We start from the raw sequence: 21,113 nt of genomic DNA, 5'->3' as shown, positions 1-21,113 counted from the left end.
ATAAAATGAATCTTTGAATGGCCACTTTGTAAGTAGGCCTAAATGAATAAAAACAAATGGAAGATGGTGATTTCGTCATGTATAAATTGATAAGGGTTGAAGTTTAAAACGACACCAATTGGCATAAGCCATGTTGGGTTAACGTGTACAAAACGGATTTAAAAGTCATAACTAAATGGTAAGGAATCCGAAATGACTTACTTAATAAAATGGTAAATAAATACCATAATATAAGCGCAAAATGTTTGGTCGTTTAGACTAAACGGGTCAAATGGCAATATTAATACCATTTGATAAATCACGACTAATAAGCACTTGTCGAGTCTTATGCTTACAGGAAAAAGCGACTTACGAATTAGTGTTGCTATGAAATAGTAAATTGTTGAAGCAAGGTATTAAAACGGGTCAATAGACTGACCCGAGCCAGGTACGCAAATATAAGGATGTAGTTAGAAGTGATATTATGGTTAACTATTAGCGAAAGTCCTTTGTTACAAAAGAAGGACTAAAATTGACCAAAAAGCCCTTGAGGGGTAAATTGGGCAAACAACCTTTAAGAGTTGTTTAGTGATAAGCGTTTTGTTAAATGGAGTCCTTGGGATACGTATAAAAATGGGGATAGGATGTAAACTATTAGAAGCGTGGTTTAAAGCTTGCAAATGTTAAATACCCTTAACGGGTCAAAACAAGTATATATGCAAAATAGGTTAAGATTGCATAAGAAAGCCGCGACTTGAACCTAATATAATAGGATATATCGAAAATATAAAGATCATGAGAATTTGGGATCAAACAAACATGTTGGTTTGATAAATGCATAAACGGGTTAAATTTCGGTAAAAAGGTAATGAGTCGAAGGCTTAGAAGTCTCAAAATTTATTATGTCGGATGTTAGATTTTAACTCCATATGATGGAGAATTAAATTACGGACGCATGGGAAAAAGAATCGCGCAAAACGGACATCTAGATCAAAAGTTATGAAGTTTGAAGTTAAAATTTCGATCGAAGACGGAGCTGGGCAACTACAGCAGCAAAGCTGCAACTTTCTGCCAAAAAGGGGGCTAGGTGGGGCGTCTAGCCCCCCCTGAATCCGAAAAATATTCAATTTTGTTTGTTTGACCCATATAACTTGTTTAATCTTGTTATTTAACTATCAAAACTAACTTTTAAATTGGTTTTGATCATAGGTGATCGCCATGAGTGCCCGGATGAAGATCAAGCTCGAAGAAGAACCGAACACGATAAAGTTAAAAGCTTCCGCAAGGCGTTTCATCCTATCTCTTAAACGACGAACTCAAATTCATTACGATGAACATAAACCTTTATTTGTAAAAGTTTTAAATTAACCGTATTTAGTAAAGTACATTTAATCATGATTACATGCTTATTTTCGTAAACTATACGAAAACCTTAAAATAATAACAAGGGTGTTACATATGTGCTATCCTTGAAATGCCTTTTTCGTATTATTTCTTGCAATACTTATTATGCTTATACTTGTTATTACTATTTTGAGCATACGTCTTTTACTCATTTATACAAACATCAAAGCCACTCGTATTACACAAACGAGACGACTTCACCAAAATAGGCGTGAAACCCACAATCTGGTGAACGACCCTCAATCCATCTACTTTTCTTTTTACATCAAATTCACCATTAAGTTAGGAGTGAAATCCTCACCTTGATGGAGAAATTCAAATTTCAAATTCTAGTGGACCCTCGTCAATGTGTCGAAATTAACTTTTGAGCCGACGAGTACCAACCACACTTAGGATACTAAATCGCCAAGTTAGGGGTGAAACCCGCACCTTGTCGACTGGTTCCATTCCTTGATTTTCGTAAATCCCGCCAAGTCTCGAAATTTCAATTGAATTGGGGACATGTAGTAACCGGAAGGGTAAATACCGTTAACCGACTTGTCGGCGAGAGTATTTCACCTATTAGGCCAAAGCATGCTCCTCAAATTCGAAAGACTTTTCGACCACTTTGGTTAGTCAACGTTCCGTTTTGGAACCATCCCAAATTTTAACCGGACATGTGTTTTACTATTTATTTTATACGATGCAATCTTTCAAATTCGAAATTACTTTCGATATTTACCCCGCACACACACCCGCAACATGTTAAATCTTTTTCTTAGATTTATACATATGCATGATTTCATATAATTAATTTCATTTTCCTTATAACGACAAGTGGATACCTATCATCGAGATAGGAGTGACTTCCTTACCTTGACGATTAACTCCACTCCCCTTTTCTTAAAACTACCTCACCAACGAGTTAGGTGTGATTCCTTTACCTAGGTGATCGTTACCAAAACGTCTCTTCAAAATATCTTATTATGCAAACTCGATCATGTTTTATACCTAAATTGTTTATCATTATTCAAAATACGTACTTATACGATTTCAAAATACATTGTTTATTTTAAACGTACTTCTTATCCTACCATCTATTTTTTTACACAACTCATACATATGAGATTCTTGATCATGTCTTAAAACGTTTCTTTACCCAAATTTCCAAACCTTACGAAATGCTACCTATCAAACTTGATCGGCCCAATGAATCTCTTGTCCATGAACTTCATATTCGATTTAATAACTAAAACACGTTCACATTATACCATCATACTAGGGACTTCTACTCTTAATCAAAATCAAATAAACCCTTCTCATACACTTATAAGATCTTATGGATGTTATATGATCGTTTTACCAAAGACTCTTTTCAACATCAACAAATCATTTGTTAAAGTTTAATCACCAACCCTTTTGCTTTCTAAGGATCGACGCTTTCACCTCCAAAATTTAACATTTCTTGTTTTGGTGCAAATAAAGCGAACTTATTTTCGAAAACTTTTCCTACACCGCTTAATTCGCCATTCAAATTTCAAAAACACGTGGGTTAGAAGACTTCATGGGGACCGACAATTTTCAACATACGTAAACTTTTGAAGCCAAAGTAGCATTCCCATTCATTACAAAATACATTATGCTTAACCAATGAGTACTTTATATCCTCTTACATATGCAAACTAGATTCTACCTTTCAAACCAAGCTCAATCTAATTTTGATTCGATAAACTCAACGTTTCGTTTAAACAACTATACAGGCATATCATCATACACGTTTTAGTCGTTGCATCGCGACAATTTCAGTTATTCCATTCGTATTTACATGCTCAACTTTTTGAGCACTTTTACATGCTTAACTTTGTTACGTTTCAATTAATACTATATACGCAATCATTAGTATTCGTACTTCCACTCACACTCATATTCATAACATTACGTTTTATGCTTATACCTATACTTATACGTTTTATGTTTTTACTTATATTCATACGTTTCATGCTTATACGTATACGTATACTCATACTACGTTTAATATCTATGTTCATACTTACGTGAATAATCATACCTAAACTTAAACTTATGCTCGTACTTTTATTTATACCCGTGATTCATACATTCGTACCTATAGGCGAGCGTAATCCGAGTGATTCGCTTGCGTGGGTCTCATACATACTTAAGCATGGACTTGCTTATACACTATATTCTTATACGTACATGTTCTTATTTTTAAATTATGTATACCCTGATTCATACACAACTAGTACAAGCTATGCGGATCATGCGACGATCAAAATAATCGCGGGTGCACACGGGATTAGAGTGATGGGCGTATGAAAACCATAGAGTGTACTACTGTGTATGGTAAGACACGGAACGTAACATGACACCGAATACGAAACGGACGTAACATGGTCAAAACATGGTGGATACGCCGCTGGTACTTCCTATATATAAGTGTTTTCATCATGTTACCAAACTTTCGTAAGACGTGCCATGAGAAATTCAGTGTTTTGCAGACCTTTGGACCTAATGCAAACTTTAAACAACTCACAAACGCATTAAATCCGATTATCCACGACGAGACTTCATCTTTAACACGCTACTTTCATCTATCTAATACATATGCCATTCTTATACATGCATTCGTTTATTAAGAGTCGATCGTTCAATTCCATATACGCAACTATACGTTTCCAATTATGTTTGGTACCTCAAATCATTTTAGACAAACGAACTCCTTTGCAAACCTATCTTGTCATTCTGCAAAATTTCATACTTTTTACATTTCAAAATTTTCGAGTCTCGATTCTTAATAATCACCTTTTGCCAAAACTCTTTCAAGTCTTGCTCTTGAATAAATTTCGGGACGAAATTTCCTAAAGGAGGGGAGACTGTAACACCATGCTTTTTCGTACTTTCCAAAATTAGAAAGTCATGTCTTGTATTTCTATTTTTTTTTTGAAGTTTGTTCCTTTTGCATTTCGTATTTTGTTTCAAACCGTTGTAAAACCGTGACTTCGATCGTAATGAAATTCGATTTTTATACATCCTTATACGTGTCGCAATACTTGGGTTATACGTTACCAATCTCGAATGCGTATGTGCAACCGATACTCAATATACAATATACTGGTACCCATAACTCATACGTGCTTGTTAACTATTAAATACGTGGTTAAATTCTAATAATACTAATAATAATAATAATAATAATAATAATAATAATAATAATAATAATAATAATAATAATAATCCTACAAATAAATCTATTATAATAATAACTAGTGGGGAACCCGCGCGTTGCAGCGGAGTCGATAATATGAGCCGAGAACATAATTCAAACCTAAAGACATTAAAAATCATGCATACGTTGTGTGTGTATATATAAATAAAAGCACTCATGTTTCGCAGTTGTAACGCATAGAAAGAGAAACAAAAAATAATTAGAAGGTATATCATAAATATATGATGATGGCTTTCGAAGATCATATGGAATCTCCAGTAACTTATAGAGATTTGATAAGACAAGATTACCTAACTTCTAGGCGCTTCTTTTGGTGTTTTATGCATTTATCTTTGTTTCATGGATTGAGTACTTAAAAAAATGGTATTGGCTGTTCATTTAATCCATTAGTTAATTTTCGCCTGAATATTACTACTCGTACTTTAATAATATAGTTTCGTACTCATTTGTGGGTCACCCGAGCAAAAAAATTGCAGGGAGCCGCTCCTCAAACTGGTCGACCCGCTCATTTTACCACTTCTAAAAGGGACAATCATACCCTGTTCATTGACTCACTGTAATACATGTATGTATATGCACACACAAATGGCTTAACCAGTTTCTTAATTATAATGATGATAATAAAATAGGTACAACGTGGATTTAATAACTCGAACTGAGTTTTAGTTTTTGGAAAGGTTTTTGTTAATTTCAGAAACATACTTCCCTTGATAAAATACTTGTTGGAGCTCTATTTCAGTCGGCTTTCGAGTTCCATCACCCGCATACGTTCCAGCACCGTAAGATTTATGTCATCTATTTCAAACATTCCGCTCCCAAATGTGTACCCAAGAGGTACAAATAGCATCCCATGATGTGCTAGTTGCGTTATTGCTGTTAATCTGCATGCAAATACACACCCTCAGTCCAAGTCACCAGCCACCACTAACCCATGCTCATAATTTGGTTTATGATTTTATCTCAACGGGTCAATATGATTTGGGTTATATTTCTATCTCAACGGGTCAATATGATCTGGTTATGTTTAATCTCAGCGGGTCAAGATGATCTTGTTTATGTTTAACTTCGACAAGTCAATATGATCTTGGTTATGTTTAGTTTCAACGGGTCAATATGATCCTGGTGGTCAATGTGATTTTGGTAACGTTTTATATCATCGGGTCAATACGATTTGGGGTAATGTTTTATATCAAGGGGTCAATATGATTTCGGTAATGTTTTATCTCAACTGGTCATTGTGATTTGGATTATGTTTTATCTTAACGGGTCAAATCAAACACAATCAACTTATCAAAAATCGACATGAACTTACGTTGTAAGTTCCTGGCCTCCACCATGAAAACCTGTGCTCCAGAAGATCCCAGCCGGTTTTCCAGCAAGTGCTTGAGTTTCCCACAAACTGTTAGTTGCATCAAAGAAAGCTTTACATTGGGCTGCCATAACACCAAAACGAGAAGGAAACCCGAACAGGAATCCATCAGCTTCGACAAGTTGTTCTGGACGAATCAAGGGCACATCGTCTGGTTTAGGTGGAGCCTTCATCTTTTGTAGTACGACGCTAGGCAATGCTTCGGCTACCTGCCAAAGTGTTCTCCTTCGACCGAATTGGCTCCCCGTTGTATTTCTCTAGCCATATACTCCACATGTTTATGCAGAGAGTAATAACTGGAACAAGATTAGTCCAATTCTAGTTCAACACATACTGTTAGTGTGAACTTCATATTCAACATGAAAACACGACACAAACTTGATATAAACTTCGTAGGTTTGCGTTTAGTCTAAACAGTTTCGGGTCGAACCTGCGAACATATTTAGCTATAGCGCTGTGTTCGGGGCGACTTAGCGAGTTCATCGGTTGACCGGTTTATTTTTATAATTGTAAAAGAATTATGTTTTATATGAAAACTTAAAACTTGAATTTATGCTAAAATTTAGAAATAAAAAAGAAAATAAGCATGAGGTTCAGTTTTAAAAAATGTTGTTATAAATAAGTTTTATCGTATAAACAAATTTATACCAGCTAAATAAGTAATTGGTTGGGCCACATGTCACAATTCTATGAGTCCAAGATTCTTTTTCCCGCTTAGTTCACCCATTCGTATTTTATTTCTTAATTTAAAAAATCATTAATCATATCTTGTATCAAAATATTGTTTTACACTTCGTAGATCTTCATTACTAACCATGTGGTTTTTTTATTCAACTTGTCTAATAGGCGGTTTCCAACCCAGTTGGTTAATATACATTTGTATTTTTAGTTGTTAATTTAAATTTTAGACTTGTAAATATGCAATTCTATCAATATATATAATATAAAAAAATCATGTTCTAACCTCACCTAGTGTCCTCAAACCATTTTTCTGCTCCTTGTCTGGAACAAGAACTCCAAAACCCTCGAGGAGCTGCTTCACGTTTTCTTTCTTGAATGTCGAGATTATTACTGATATTGGCATATAACTCACCTACACTACAAAAACCAAAAGCTAAAAATTGACACTAAAAAGTTTTAATTTTTAATTGGATACTGATGTTAAAAGGTTTTTTCTCTTGGTAGAATTTACTGACTATCAAATTTGACGGAACTATAACTTAACTAATGCTTCGGTAAAAAAACATACCTCTTGTCACACCCCCAAAATCCACCTGCGGATAACACCCGCTTCGGGGGCGTGACTGACCAGGATCCAGCCACCAATTATACCGAATACTTAAGTTGTTAACAAAAGTAATACTTACTATTCATAAGCTTAGCAAATATTAAGTTCAGAGTTTAAAGTTTTAAGTTCAAAACAGTAATAAGTAGCGGAAGCATAAGTAAGGTAGTTTAGAACAAAGTTCATGGTTCAAAATAAGGTAACACCCAACACAAGGGTGAATAGACACTACACGTTCCCAAGCTGCAAGCTCCATCGTCACTGGTTACCTGCAAAGCATGCAGTAAGGGGTCAACAATAATGCTGAGTGAGTCCACTAGTTGTCCAGTTTTAATTACCAAAAACTTTGTTTCGCCGGTTAATTTATCCGTTTATACATGCCCTGGGGAGCTACCCCAAAAGTTAGCGACTAAACTGTTTTTCCAATACCGAACACTAGGTAACCGTTGCGTATCCGCAGGATGCCCCGATGTCAATGTTCTATCATCATTGACGAATATCTGAGTACATTAGTTCACGCCCGTCCCAAACCAGGGCACGGTGTGAGGCTGGTAAACACCTAAATAGCGCTATCAACTAATAACCCGTTCGCCTAACCCGGCGACTAATCGGTATTTGTAGTAGGGACTTGAGTGATAGAGTTTCGTTTAGTGCCGTTAGTTGCAATCCGTATAAACAGTAATTAACCAAAAGGTTTCCCAATACCCGGGAAGGAAAAGTAAGTTTTGTTCCCAATTACTAGGGAAGGTATGTAAATGGTATCCCCTTTTACCAGGGGATAGGATTGTTTTAGTCTCGTGTCCCAAACCACCGGGACGCATGCTTTTAAGTTGTGAACTCACCTTGGGTTGCTCGGTAGGTTTAGGTTACTTGTCAATCACGTTGGTCACCACGTCCTAACATGGTTACCGGTATAGGTCAGGTTCGGTGCACAAGCATTCACATAAAACACATATAGGCACGTATCAAGCATATAAGTAAACAGTCATTGGGTTATTGGGCCGGCCTAAACAAATAAACAGTCAACCGCATCACATAGTCCATTTAACAGATAGTCCAAGTTAACACAGAATGGCCCAATAACCAAAATGAACAGCCCACTCGCAACCAGCTGGTCTCGAGTCGCAACCAGGTGGTCTCGGCTTGTCACGCGGTGGTTGCGAGTCGCAACCGTGGTCTCGAGTTGTCACGTGTTGGTTGCGAGTCGCAACCGTCGTAGTCTCGAGTCGAAATCTCGTAGTTTCGACTTGTCATGCTTTGGTTGCGAGTCGCAACCGTGTGGTTTCGAGTCGTAATGCCGTCGTTGCGAGTCGGAATGCTGTCGTTGCGAGTCGTAATCTGTCACTTTCATATACACGTGATGATGCAGAAAAGACAGTCCAAATTGTACATATGAAATCAGACCCATATCCGGAAACTACCAATAAGGTTTCTACAAACACTTTTCCTCATTTGACCATTAAACCATATAGATCAAACTTTGCCATTTTAAATCTTCAAACCATCTTCAACTAGTTCATCAAATGTTCATAGTTTTCTAGGGTTTTCTCCTTAACAAAATCATACATTTATGAACCAAAAATCACATGTTTACAACAAGATTATCATGGCAAGAACAAAGAACATACAATATATAGCCGAAATCTTATGTTTAGTATCATTATCTTTGCAAGAATTAAAGAAGCATAGTTTGGTTAGCCATACACATTCTTAGACTACCATTTTCTAGTCATTTTAAACATGTCACAAGTACTCTCACATAAATGGCTTTCACATATAGTTTACTTCACAAATCACCCTAGAATCATGCATAATGTTTCTAACCAAGCATTTTCTAGATCATAAACATTCATAAATCTTATACACAAAAAGATGATACTAACCGGTTATGAAGAAAGGAGCCAAAAACAAAGAGAAGAGAACCGAAAAGATGGGGTGTACGAGTGATAGTCTTGACCGAGTTCCTTGTCCGATACTCCTTGACCGAGATCCAAGCTTGAACCGAAAGTTGTAAGGGAATGGAATGTAGTTGAGGGTTTTCTAGTTGAGAGAGAGTAAGAGAAGTGTGGGAGTGTTTGTGCAACCAAATGAGACAAGTGTGGGAAGGGTTGGAATTTATACACCAAGCATCAAGTAGGCCAAGGGGGGGTCTCGGCCCAACCGGTTTCGGCCCAAGAGCCCACTCGAGACCGAGTGGCCCACTCGCAACCGCCCGGTTGCGAGTCATGGTCTCGGGTCGTGGTTTCGGCTCTCATAAATATATCTATACTACATACATACATCACATATCATACACAAAATCACGTTTCCATTTAATAATATATATATACACACAAAATATTACAAGGTGATCGTTCGGAAAAACCTCGAGTGTCACATTATCCCCAAGTTTTAAGAACTTTCGTCCCGAAAGTTGAAGCAGCCACTGCCAAGCTAGCGTGTTTCAACGGGGTGTCACATCATCCCCCCGTTAGTTTGGAATTTCGTCCCGAAATTCGGCTGTAGCTTCAGTGCTGGGGTTTTCGTTTGGGAATAACTGGGGATACTTGGACTTCATCTGGTCCTCCCGCTCCCAGGTAAACTCTGGGCCGCGCCGTGAGTTCCAACGAACTCGCACAAGGGGTATCTGGCTACGTTTGAGGGTTTTGATCTCTCGATCCATGATCTCAATCGGTTCCTCAGTAAAGTGTAGCTGTTCATCAATCGTCAGTTCCTTAAAAGGAATTACAAGTGTCTCATCCGACAAACACTTCTTCAGGTTAGATACGTGAAAAACGTTGTGCACTGCACTCAGCTCTGCAGGCAGGTTTAATCTATAAGCAACCTTACCGATCTTCTCGGTAATTTCGAATGGTCCAACATACCGTGGATTCAGCTTGCCCCGTTTACCGAAACGGACCACACCCTTCCAGGGTGAGACTTTAAGTAGAACCCGGTCCCCGACCTGGAATTCTAAAGGTTTCCTACGCTTATCAGCGTAGCTTTTCTGACGGTCACGAGCTGCCGCCATGCGTTGCCTGATCTGTGAAATCTTTTCAGTTGTATCTACCACTAACTCTGGGCCTGTGAGTTGACTGTCACCGACTTCCGCCCAGCAGAGAGGTGATCGGCATTTACGACCGTACAATGCCTCAAAAGGTGCCGCCTGAATGCTAGTGTGGTAGCTGTTGTTGTAGGAGAATTCCACCAACGGTAGATGCTTCTCCCAGTTCTTGCCAAAATCGATCACACATGCTCTAAGCATGTCTTCCAGGGTTTGGATGGTGCGTTCAGACTGCCCATCCGTTTGCGGATGATAAGCGGTGCTCATGTCCAAACGCGAGCCAAAGGATTTGTGCATAGCTTGCCACAATTCGGAAGTAAAACGAGCGTCTCGGTCGGAAATAATAGAAGTTGGCACCCCGTGCCTGGAGACTACTTCCTTTAAATAGATTTCTGCCAAGGTAGAAAACTTGTCTGTTTCCTTAATGGCCAGAAAGTGTGCAGACTTAGTCAAACGATCTACTATCACCCAAATAGTATCATTCCCGCGTTGAGATCTAGGTAGCCCTGTAACAAAATCCATGGAAATCTGTTCCCATTTCCATTTCGGGATTTCGGGTTGCTGTAGTAGGCCTGCTGGTTTCTGATACTCGATCTTGACTCTTGCACAGGTCAAACACTTGCCAACATAGGCTGCTATGTGGGCTTTCATGCCAGGCCACCAGTATGTGGTTTTCAAGTCGTGGTACATCTTATCTGCACCAGGATGTACTGAATAACGGGACTTATGGGCTTCGTCCATCACAAGCTCTCGTAGGTCTCCGTAAAGTGGGACCCAAATGCGCCCTGCCACATAGTAGGCACCGTCCTCTTTCTGTTCTAGCTGTTGTCTTGATCCTCGCAGGGACTCAGCCCTGATGTTTTCCGGTTTCAGAGCTTCAATCTGAGCATTTCGAATCTGGGTAGGGAGACTAGACTGGATGGTAAGTTGTAATGCTCGCACGCGCTTTGGTATAGTGTCCTTTCGGCTGAGGGCGTCTGCCACGACATTGGCCTTGCCCGGATGGTACTTGATGGCGCATTCGTAATCATTCAGAAGTTCGACCCATCGACGTTGTCGCATGTTTAACTCCTTCTGCTTGAAGATATGCTCGAGACTCCTGTGATCGGTGTAAATGGTGCACTTGGTACCGTACAGGTAATGTCTCCATATCTTAAGCGCAAATATTACCGCTCCCAGTTCCAAATCGTGTGTTGTGTAGTTCCTTTCGTGCGTCTTAAGTTGTCGAGAGGCGTAAGCAATAACTTTCTCGCGTTGCATCAACACGCAACCGAGCCCATGAATAGACGCATCGCAGTAGACCACAAAGTCGTCAGTGCCTTCAGGTAACGAGAGAATAGGAGCACTGCAGAGGTTATCCTTAAGCCTCTGAAAAGCAGATTCCTGTGCTTCATTCCACTCGTAGGTGATGCCTTTCTGAGTGAGCGTAGTGAGGGGTTGTGCAATCTTTGAGAATCCCTGAATGAATCTGCGGTAGTAACCTGCCAATCCCAAAAATTGGCGAACTTCAGTCGGAGTCTTAGGGGTAGGCCAATTCTTTATAGAGTCGATCTTAGCTGGGTCGACGTGGATTCCATCCTTGTTAACCACGTGCCCAAGGAAATGGACTTCTCGAAGCCAGAAGTCGCATTTCGAGAACTTGGCATACAGTTGCTCGTTGCGAAGGAGTTCGAGGATAAGGCGTAGGTGCTGTTCATGCTCTTCCTGACTTTTCGAGTAGATCAAGATGTCGTCTATAAACACAATCACGAACTTGTCGAGGTAGGGTTTGCATACCCGGTTCATGAGGTCCATGAACACTGCAGGGGCGTTGGTCATCCCGAAGGGCATAACGAGGAATTCATAATGACCATAACGAGTTCTGAACGCAGTTTTGGAAATATCTTCATTACGGACCCTTAACTGATGATAGCCTGATCGCAGGTCAATCTTAGAATAGTAGCTCGATCCTTGCAGTTGATCAAACAAATCGTCGATTCGCGGGAGAGGGTAACGATTCTTGATGGTAACCTTGTTCAACTCACGATAGTCAATGCACATTCGGAACGTGCCATCCTTCTTCTTAACAAAGAGTACCGGTGCTCCCCAGGGTGATGAACTAGGGCGGATAAATCCTTTATCCAATAGTTCTTGTAGTTGCGTCGAGAGTTCCTTCAATTCTGCGGGGGCTAGTCGATAAGGCGCACGAGCTATAGGCGCTGCCCCGGGAGCTAGCTCGATTTGGAATTCGACCTGACGATGGGGAGGGAGTCCAGGTAATTCCTCAGGAAATACCTCGGGGTAGTCACGCACTACTGGAAAGTCTTCAATCCTCTTTTCCTTTTCCTGCGTGTTGGTAACAAGTGCTAAGATAGCGGTGTGCCCTTTCCGTAAACACTTCTGGGCCTTCAAGAACGAGATAACGCCTGAGACTTCTCCGCCTTTGCCACCTTGTACAATGAGGGGTTTGCCAGAACGGCGAGGAATACGAACTGCTTTCTCTTGACAAAGGATCTCAGCGCGATGCTTGGATAACCAATCCATACCAATAACGACGTCGAAGCTTCCAAGAGTAACAGGGAAAAGGTCGATACTAAATGTCTGACCAGACAACTCTAGTTTGCAACCCTTGACAACGTGTGAGGCCTCGATGTTTCTACCATTAGCTAACTCGACGATATGAGGAGAACTTAGTAACGAAAGCGGACGCTTAAGCTTCTTACTAATACGTAGGGATACATAACTAGCATCGGCACCGGAATCAAATAACACAGAAACATAACGATCATCGAGTAGGAACTTACCCGCCACGACATTGGGGTCATTCCTTGCTTCACCAGCTCCAATCACGAAAGCTCTTCCTCTAGCACCATTCCCAGCATTGTTGTTCTGATTGTTGTTCCCAGCTCCCTGATTATTGTTGCGGTTCTGATTCAGTTCAGGGCAATCCTTCTTAAAGTGTCCCTCAGCTCCACACTTAAAACATGCCCGGTTGTTTCCCTGCTGCTGTTGCTGTTGGGGTTGTTGCTGATTCTGTCTAGCTGGGAACTGACTTCTACAATCCTTGGCTTCGTGCCCCATCTTGTGGCATCGCTGACACTGGCCCTTGTTACACGCCCCATGGTGGTGTCTGTTACACTTGTTGCACTTTGGGTAGCTTCCCCGGTAGCCACCCTGTTGCTGGGTGCCTTTGCTGTTTTCAGTTTTCCTTTGCTGTGCTGGGGCCTGAGTGGGGTTAGCATCCTTGCTTTGACTTCCTTCCCACTTACGTTTGCTGTCACTAGAAGTTCCGACAGTAGCACCGATCCTTTTGGGCAACCTGCCCTCTTCTACGGCCTGATCAGTAAGTTTGTGAGCAAGTCGAACAATCGGCTGAATGGTAGTGTGGTTGGCTGAAGTTACATGGCTTCGAATCTCTGGAGCCAAACCCTTGATGTACAGTTCGATCCTTCGGTACATTGGTCGAGACATGTTCGGGCAAAGAGCAGCATAGTCATTGGACAACTTGGTGTAGGTTTCAATTTCTGACCCAACCATCTTGAGCTCATAGTACTCATTTTCAAGCTTGTGGATGTCATCCCGGTGACAGTATTCATCCTTAATCATATCCTTGAAATCCTCCCATGCCGTAGCATTTGCAGTTTCCAAACCAAACATCTGAATCTGCGCCTTCCACCAAGAAAGCGCGCTTCCTTCAAGCGTAGCAGTAGCAAATTTCACCCAATTTGCAGGCGGACACTCGCAAACAGCAAAAACAGCTTCAATTTTCTCAATCCAATGCAGAAGACCTATGGCACCCTCAGTGCCGTTGAAAGGGAGAGGCTTGCAATCCATGAAAGTTTTGAAAGTACACACTGGTGGTTGCGCAGGTGCATGCTGACCTGTTCGTGAGAAGCGAAGCGTATAGGTTTAGAGGCGAAAAGTCGATGTGGCGGTAGGATCTAAACATCCTAAAACAACGAGCTTACCTATAGGGTGAGCTGCGAAAGCTGCAGCCACGGTGTTGAGCAGGTTAGTGAACTGAGCCTGCGTCATGTTAATGTTTCCTCTTCCGCGTCCACTCATTGTCTTCATAACCAGAAAACACAGTATGAGTGTGATGCCGTAGTGTAGCGAGAATGAGATAGAAGAGAGAGGTGTATCTATCTAGTTAGGCACACTAGTACGTATAGCATAACAGGAAACATAAAGTAAACAAGTAAACACTGGTCCGAGCTATGAGGTCAAATGTGTCGAGCCTTGCACTTAGAGTGTAGTGTCGTCACGAGTCACGGGTTATAGTCTGGTTTTCTCCAAAAAGATTTTCCCCTTTTTAAAACCAAGTTCACTATAACCAATGGCTCTGATACCAATCTGTCACACCCCCAAAATCCACCTGCGGATAACACCCGCTTCGGGGGCGTGACTGACCAGGATCCAGCCACCAATTATACCGAATACTTAAGTTGTTAACAAAAGTAATACTTACTATTCATAAGCTTAGCAAATATTAAGTTCAGAGTTTAAAGTTTTAAGTTCAAAACAGTAATAAGTAGCGGAAGCATAAGTAAGGTAGTTTAGAACAAAGTTCATGGTTCAAAATAAGGTAACACCCAACACAAGGGTGAATAGACACTACACGTTCCCAAGCTGCAAGCTCCATCGTCACTGGTTACCTGCAAAGCATGCAGTAAGGGGTCAACAATAATGCTGAGTGAGTCCACTAGTTGTCCAGTTTTAATTACCAAAAACTTTGTTTCGCCGGTTAATTTATCCGTTTATACATGCCCTGGGGAGCTACCCCAAAAGTTAGCGACTAAACTGTTTTTCCAATACCGAACACTAGGTAACCGTTGCGTATCCGCAGGATGCCCCGATGTCAATGTTCTATCATCATTGACGAATATCTGAGTACATTAGTTCACGCCCGTCCCAAACCAGGGCACGGTGTGAGGCTGGTAAACACCTAAATAGCGCTATCAACTAATAACCCGTTCGCCTAACCCGGCGACTAATCGGTATTTGTAGTAGGGACTTGAGTGATAGAGTTTCGTTTAGTGCCGTTAGTTGCAATCCGTATAAACAGTAATTAACCAAAAGGTTTCCCAATACCCGGGAAGGAAAAGTAAGTTTTGTTCCCAATTACTAGGGAAGGTATGTAAATGGTATCCCCTTTTACCAGGGGATAGGATTGTTTTAGTCTCGTGTCCCAAACCACCGGGACGCATGCTTTTAAGTTGTGAACTCACCTTGGGTTGCTCGGTAGGTTTAGGTTACTTGTCAATCACGTTGGTCACCACGTCCTAACATGGTTACCGGTATAGGTCAGGTTCGGTGCACAAGCATTCACGTAAAACACATATAGGCACGTATCAAGCATATAAGTAAACAGTCATTGGGTTATTGGGCCGGCCTAAACAAATAAACAGTCAACCGCATCACATAGTCCATTTAACAGATAGTCCAAGTTAACACAGAATGGCCCAATAACCAAAATGAACAGCCCACTCGCAACCAGCTGGTCTCGAGTCGCAACCAGGTGGTCTCGGCTTGTCACGCGGTGGTTGCGAGTCGCAACCGTGGTCTCGAGTTGTCACGTGTTGGTTGCGAGTCGCAACCGTCGTAGTCTCGAGTCGAAATCTCGTAGTTTCGACTTGTCATGCTTTGGTTGCGAGTCGCAACCGTGTGGTTTCGAGTCGTAATGCCGTCGTTGCGAGTCGGAATGCTGTCGTTGCGAGTCGTAATCTGTCACTTTCATATACACGTGATGATGCAGAAAAGACAGTCCAAATTGTACATATGAAATCAGACCCATATCCGGAAACTACCAATAAGGTTTCTACAAACACTTTTCCTCATTTGACCATTAAACCATATAGATCAAACTTTGCCATTTTAAATCTTCAAACCATCTTCAACTAGTTCATCAAATGTTCATAGTTTTCTAGGGTTTTCTCCTTAACAAAATCATACATTTATGAACCAAAAATCACATGTTTACAACAAGATTATCATGGCAAGAACAAAGAACATACAATATATAGCCGAAATCTTATGTTTAGTATCATTATCTTTGCAAGAATTAAAGAAGCATAGTTTGGTTAGCCATACACATTCTTAGACTACCATTTTCTAGTCATTTTAAACATGTCACAAGTACTCTCACATAAATGGCTTTCACATATAGTTTACTTCACAAATCACCCTAGAATCATGCATAATGTTTCTAACCAAGCATTTTCTAGATCATAAACATTCATAAATCTTATACACAAAAAGATGATACTAACCGGTTATGAAGAAAGGAGCCAAAAACAAAGAGAAGAGAACCGAAAAGATGGGGTGTACGAGTGATAGTCTTGACCGAGTTCCTTGTCCGATACTCCTTGACCGAGATCCAAGCTTGAACCGAAAGTTGTAAGGGAATGGAATGTAGTTGAGGGTTTTCTAGTTGAGAGAGAGTAAGAGAAGTGTGGGAGTGTTTGTGCAACCAAATGAGACAAGTGTGGGAAGGGTTGGAATTTATACACCAAGCATCAAGTAGGCCAAGGGGGGGTCTCGGCCCAACCGGTTTCGGCCCAAGAGCCCACTCGAGACCGAGTGGCCCACTCGCAACCGCCCGGTTGCGAGTCATGGTCTCGGGTCGTGGTTTCGGCTCTCATAAATATATCTATACTACATACATACATCACATATCATACACAAAATCACGTTTCCATTTAATAATATATATATACACACAAAATATTACAAGGTGATCGTTCGGAAAAACCTCGAGTGTCACATTATCCCCAAGTTTTAAGAACTTTCGTCCCGAAAGTTGAAGCAGCCACTGCCAAGCTAGCGTGTTTCAACGGGGTGTCACACCTCTGGTATGAAATTAAGCGGAAATGGACTTCCGATCTTTGTAATCTTCGTTTCTTTTACATTGCCAAGTGGGGCCTAATTGGGGAACATATCTTCATCAAGATTCAAGAATGCAAGAGATTAACCAAATTTCTGCCACATATAGTAAAAGATTACCCAATGGATGTACTCACAGTCATGATCACAGCATTGAAAGATTGCTGAAATTGTTTGTTTTGATCTGGAGCACAACATATTGACCAATTACCAACCGCGTTACCATCGCAGTTGTAGGACATTTCAAGAACCTTTGATTGAAGATTAAGTTCATGGGGTCCGATCTCTTTGCATAGTGCATCAGTGAGTGTCTGCATAACGACAAAGCATGAATAACCAAAATAACGTCTAGAATAAAGAAGATAATTGTAATTAAATTTAGGGTCTTGTCGAAATCAGTAAATCACCCTCGTCTTACCATCTTCCACTTTGTTGAGAATCTTGGTTTCTCCTACAGAATCCAATGATAAAAAAAAACTTCAACAACAGAATTCAATTTAGATGACCGGTTCCTTTCAACTATTATTGTCGAAACTTAAAAAGCAACCATTACCTTCAATCAGGAACCATGAGCCGATTAAGCTACCGCATCCCATCATTGGTCGGAGCTGTAACCATCGGGTAACTGCCATCGCCACTTTGAATCCCAAAATAATCTAACTTTTATATCAAAGTAATAAACGAATAATAAGAAAAATTAGTAATTCTTAGATCGTAATGTATACGAAACGAATAATAAGAAAAATTACTAATTCTTCGATCACCATTAGAAGATGAATATATATGAATTACAATCAAATTACAAGATAGTGTCGTAATCGTATCATAAAACTTACCATTTCGGATTCAATTGTAGTGCTAGAGAAACGAAATCGTTGAAAATTGGACACAATTTGGAGATTTGTGCGAACCCTAGGTGAGAAATCTGTGGCTTGGTGAACAAGTTGAAGTGAAAAATGATTTGTGAGATCATGCTACTTGAAGTCTGTTTCAAAATGTCAAAATCATAAATTAGAAGAAAGACTGTTTATGTTAAAAATGAGATACCTAAAGCAAGATTGGATGTAGAGATTGAAAAACCTAGGCTCTCGACCAGAACAACCCCCGCATCCGTGACCGGAATCATCGCCGGTGTCTCCTTTTCTCCTTGTCGGTTTTCACTTCTTCTCTCTCGCAGAGATCGATTGTGAGGATTGTGAAGCAGGAGGTGGAAAGGTTAAGAAGGATTTGTAGGTAACATCGGAGGATGGTGTGGTTGTGTGCTTTAGGGTTGGAGATATTAAGACGCTTCTGGCCTAAAGAAAGGAACACGAAGAATCTCAAGAGAGTTGAATAATGACATTAACCGCTCATAAATTTCCACAACCCCTTCAGTGTCTTTGAACTTGCGGTTGTGTAATGGTAGTAACCGAAGAAAATGGTAAAAAAAATTAGGCTTCTATAAGGGTTATAAGGGTAGAAAAGGAAGAAAAGTGTAAAAATATAGGAATTTGTTCTAGCTTTTGGTATGCCATCTTAAAAAAAAGGATAGAAATTACGTTTTTAGACATAGGAGATGCTTTATATAGTTATATAGATAATAGTTAATATATGATACATAATATTGAAAACGTAAAATGAAAACAAAAGTAACATGACAAAATAGGGAAAGGCAGCATTCGAGTGGACCAAGACAACAGTTAACTTTCTTTTTTGAGTAAAATGCACGGATAGTCCCTGTGGTTTGTCAAAGTAACACCTATAGTCCCCACCTTTTCAAAATTACACTCGTGCTCCCTGTGGTTTAACAAGTTGTTACTCGGATAGTCCCTAGAGTGAATGACCGTTAGTTATCTCAGTTAAGTGGGTGTGAAATGACATAATTACCTTGCTAAAAGAGAGAACATTTAAATTAAAAGAGTTATAACTGGAGCTCACTTTTTTTTATTTTTTTTATTTTAAGTATAATAAAACCACCCCCACCCACCCTACCATACCTTATTCTCCATCCACCTGCAACCTCCACAACTTCCACCTACAACCTCCACCACCCACTACTATCCACCCGTAGGTCACCTCAGATCCACCATCTACTCTAACAACCAACAAATACAACAAACCTCAGCCACCATCATCTTCCCCCAACTCGACCCGACAACCTAAAAACCACCACCTGAAACCCCAACCTGCAATCTAACCCCCAACTCCCTCCGACCACCACCACCATTAAATTATCGTCGTTCTACGATTTCGGAGTACAAAACGCTAATTTCATTAAGAATTTCGGAGTATTTTGTACATAAACCCTAACACTTCATCTGACGAAACAGAAATTCATTACTGAGCAACGTGAGAATAACGATTCTGCAACAAGTTATCGAAGAAAAGATCAAAGAGTAAGTTACCTCAGACAGAGAGAGAAGGTGCATATTTTTATCAATGGTGGCTGATGAGCTGCTGCTATGTATGTGTGCGCGAAATGCTTAATTCCAAAACCTTTTTACGAAAGCTTTATACAAGAATATCTTTGTTCCTCCTTCATGTTTAATAAATTGACTCAGCCGCCATTTAATTTTTATCGTCCACCACCACCGTGCATCACCGTCTTCACTACCGGAAGCAAAATTACACACCAGAGACGAGTTCTGATTGATGAGTTATCTGCCGACGGGTTAGTTGTAGGTTTCATCCGAGAAGAGAACTAAAAAGTTGGACAAAGATTGTTTAAAATCAGGTTTGGATCTGATTATTTTTTATTAAGAGATTCAGTTAGGAAGAAGATGATTAGTGATTGCAATTTGCTTTGAGATTGTTGCAGGTTTTGTTTTGGTTCATGTTGTGATGTTGGTCGACCATGTGGTGGTGGTTCATGTTGTGATTGTGATGGTCCGGTGATGGTTGTCGACAAATGGTGGCCGGGGGTGAGGAAAACAGGGGTGGGACAGGGGTGGGGCCTACACTATAATAATAGTAATAAGTTAATTAATATATTTTTATTTGTTTTTCCTTTAGCAAGGGTAATCATGTCATTTTAAACCCACTTCACTGGAATAACTAACGGCCATCCACTCTAGGGACTATCCGAGTAACAACTTGTTAAACCACAGGGAGCACGAGTGTAATTTTGAAAAGTTGGGGACTATAGGTGTTACTTTGACAAACCACATGGACTATTCGTGCATTTTACTCTTCTTTTTTTTGTTTAATAAACTCCACCTACTTACAATTTGACCTCATACATGTTCAATAGCCAATACCTATATTAAATACATAATAGGTACCAACATATATTTAATATATGTCACACATAACAAAAAGAAGGGAAACACTAAGGCTGAAGACAACCTTACGGCCGCAAGCTGTGAGATAGCAATATTTTGTTTTTTTATTCTTTTAACTCCCAATTACATGTATTAAATGCCAACCATTTAAACCCTAATCCTTCCCTATAAAACCCACACCTCTTCCACACATTTTTCACTTTACAAACCCACAATTACACTCTTTCAAACACCTTCAATCAGCTGGTTTTCGCAAGAGTGGACAGATTCATACCATTTTCTTCAAACTAGCATAACTTCTTCATTTTTTGTCCGTTTTCGTCGATTCTTTTTCCTACTTGTTTGGATTGACCTAAGGAACAATTCCACAGGTTTTCTATGAAAAACCAAGGCCTGGAATGTCCCCAAATAGGCTCCAAAGTGGGCTGTTTGTTTCTGTTTTTATCTAAACTTTGTTAAACTTAGTAAACTTGAGTTAATCTCATCTCAAACCTATGTCCTAATTCTCATAATCAAACGAATGGTTAGTTGGGCTTAAAAACAAGACTGAGAAATGTTAAATGAGAGGTTAAAACCTTACAAAGATTCTGTTTTGGTTAGTGTTCTACTCATAAGTAGCGTTCAAGCATAAAGCTTGATGAATGTGTGATAGTTGGACTACCTTGGGCTATCCTTCATAGAAATCC

The 21,113-nt window shown here is 40.1% G+C and overlaps 1 long non-coding RNA gene and 1 pseudogene across 1 annotated transcript; both read right to left on the bottom strand.

Moving 5' to 3' along the window:
* Positions 1-5,195: 5,195 nt before the first annotated feature.
* Positions 5,196-7,034, bottom strand: LOC110922827 (annotated as a pseudogene).
* Positions 7,029-18,502, bottom strand: LOC118479367. Its single transcript, XR_004887351.1, has 7 exons — positions 18,248-18,502; positions 18,004-18,152; positions 17,721-17,827; positions 17,586-17,618; positions 17,305-17,478; positions 17,132-17,223; positions 7,029-7,071 (listed from the first exon to the last, which is right to left on the bottom strand). It is a non-coding gene; the product is annotated as an uncharacterized LOC118479367 (long non-coding RNA).
* Between the last annotated feature and the right edge of the window lie 2,611 nt (positions 18,503-21,113).

Source organism: Helianthus annuus, chromosome 17, assembly GCF_002127325.2.
Source record: "Helianthus annuus cultivar XRQ/B chromosome 17, HanXRQr2.0-SUNRISE, whole genome shotgun sequence".
NCBI lineage: Eukaryota > Viridiplantae > Streptophyta > Magnoliopsida > Asterales > Asteraceae > Helianthus > Helianthus annuus.
The sequence above is the reverse complement of the archived record's forward strand: the minus strand, read 5'-3'. Positions and strand labels throughout refer to the sequence as shown.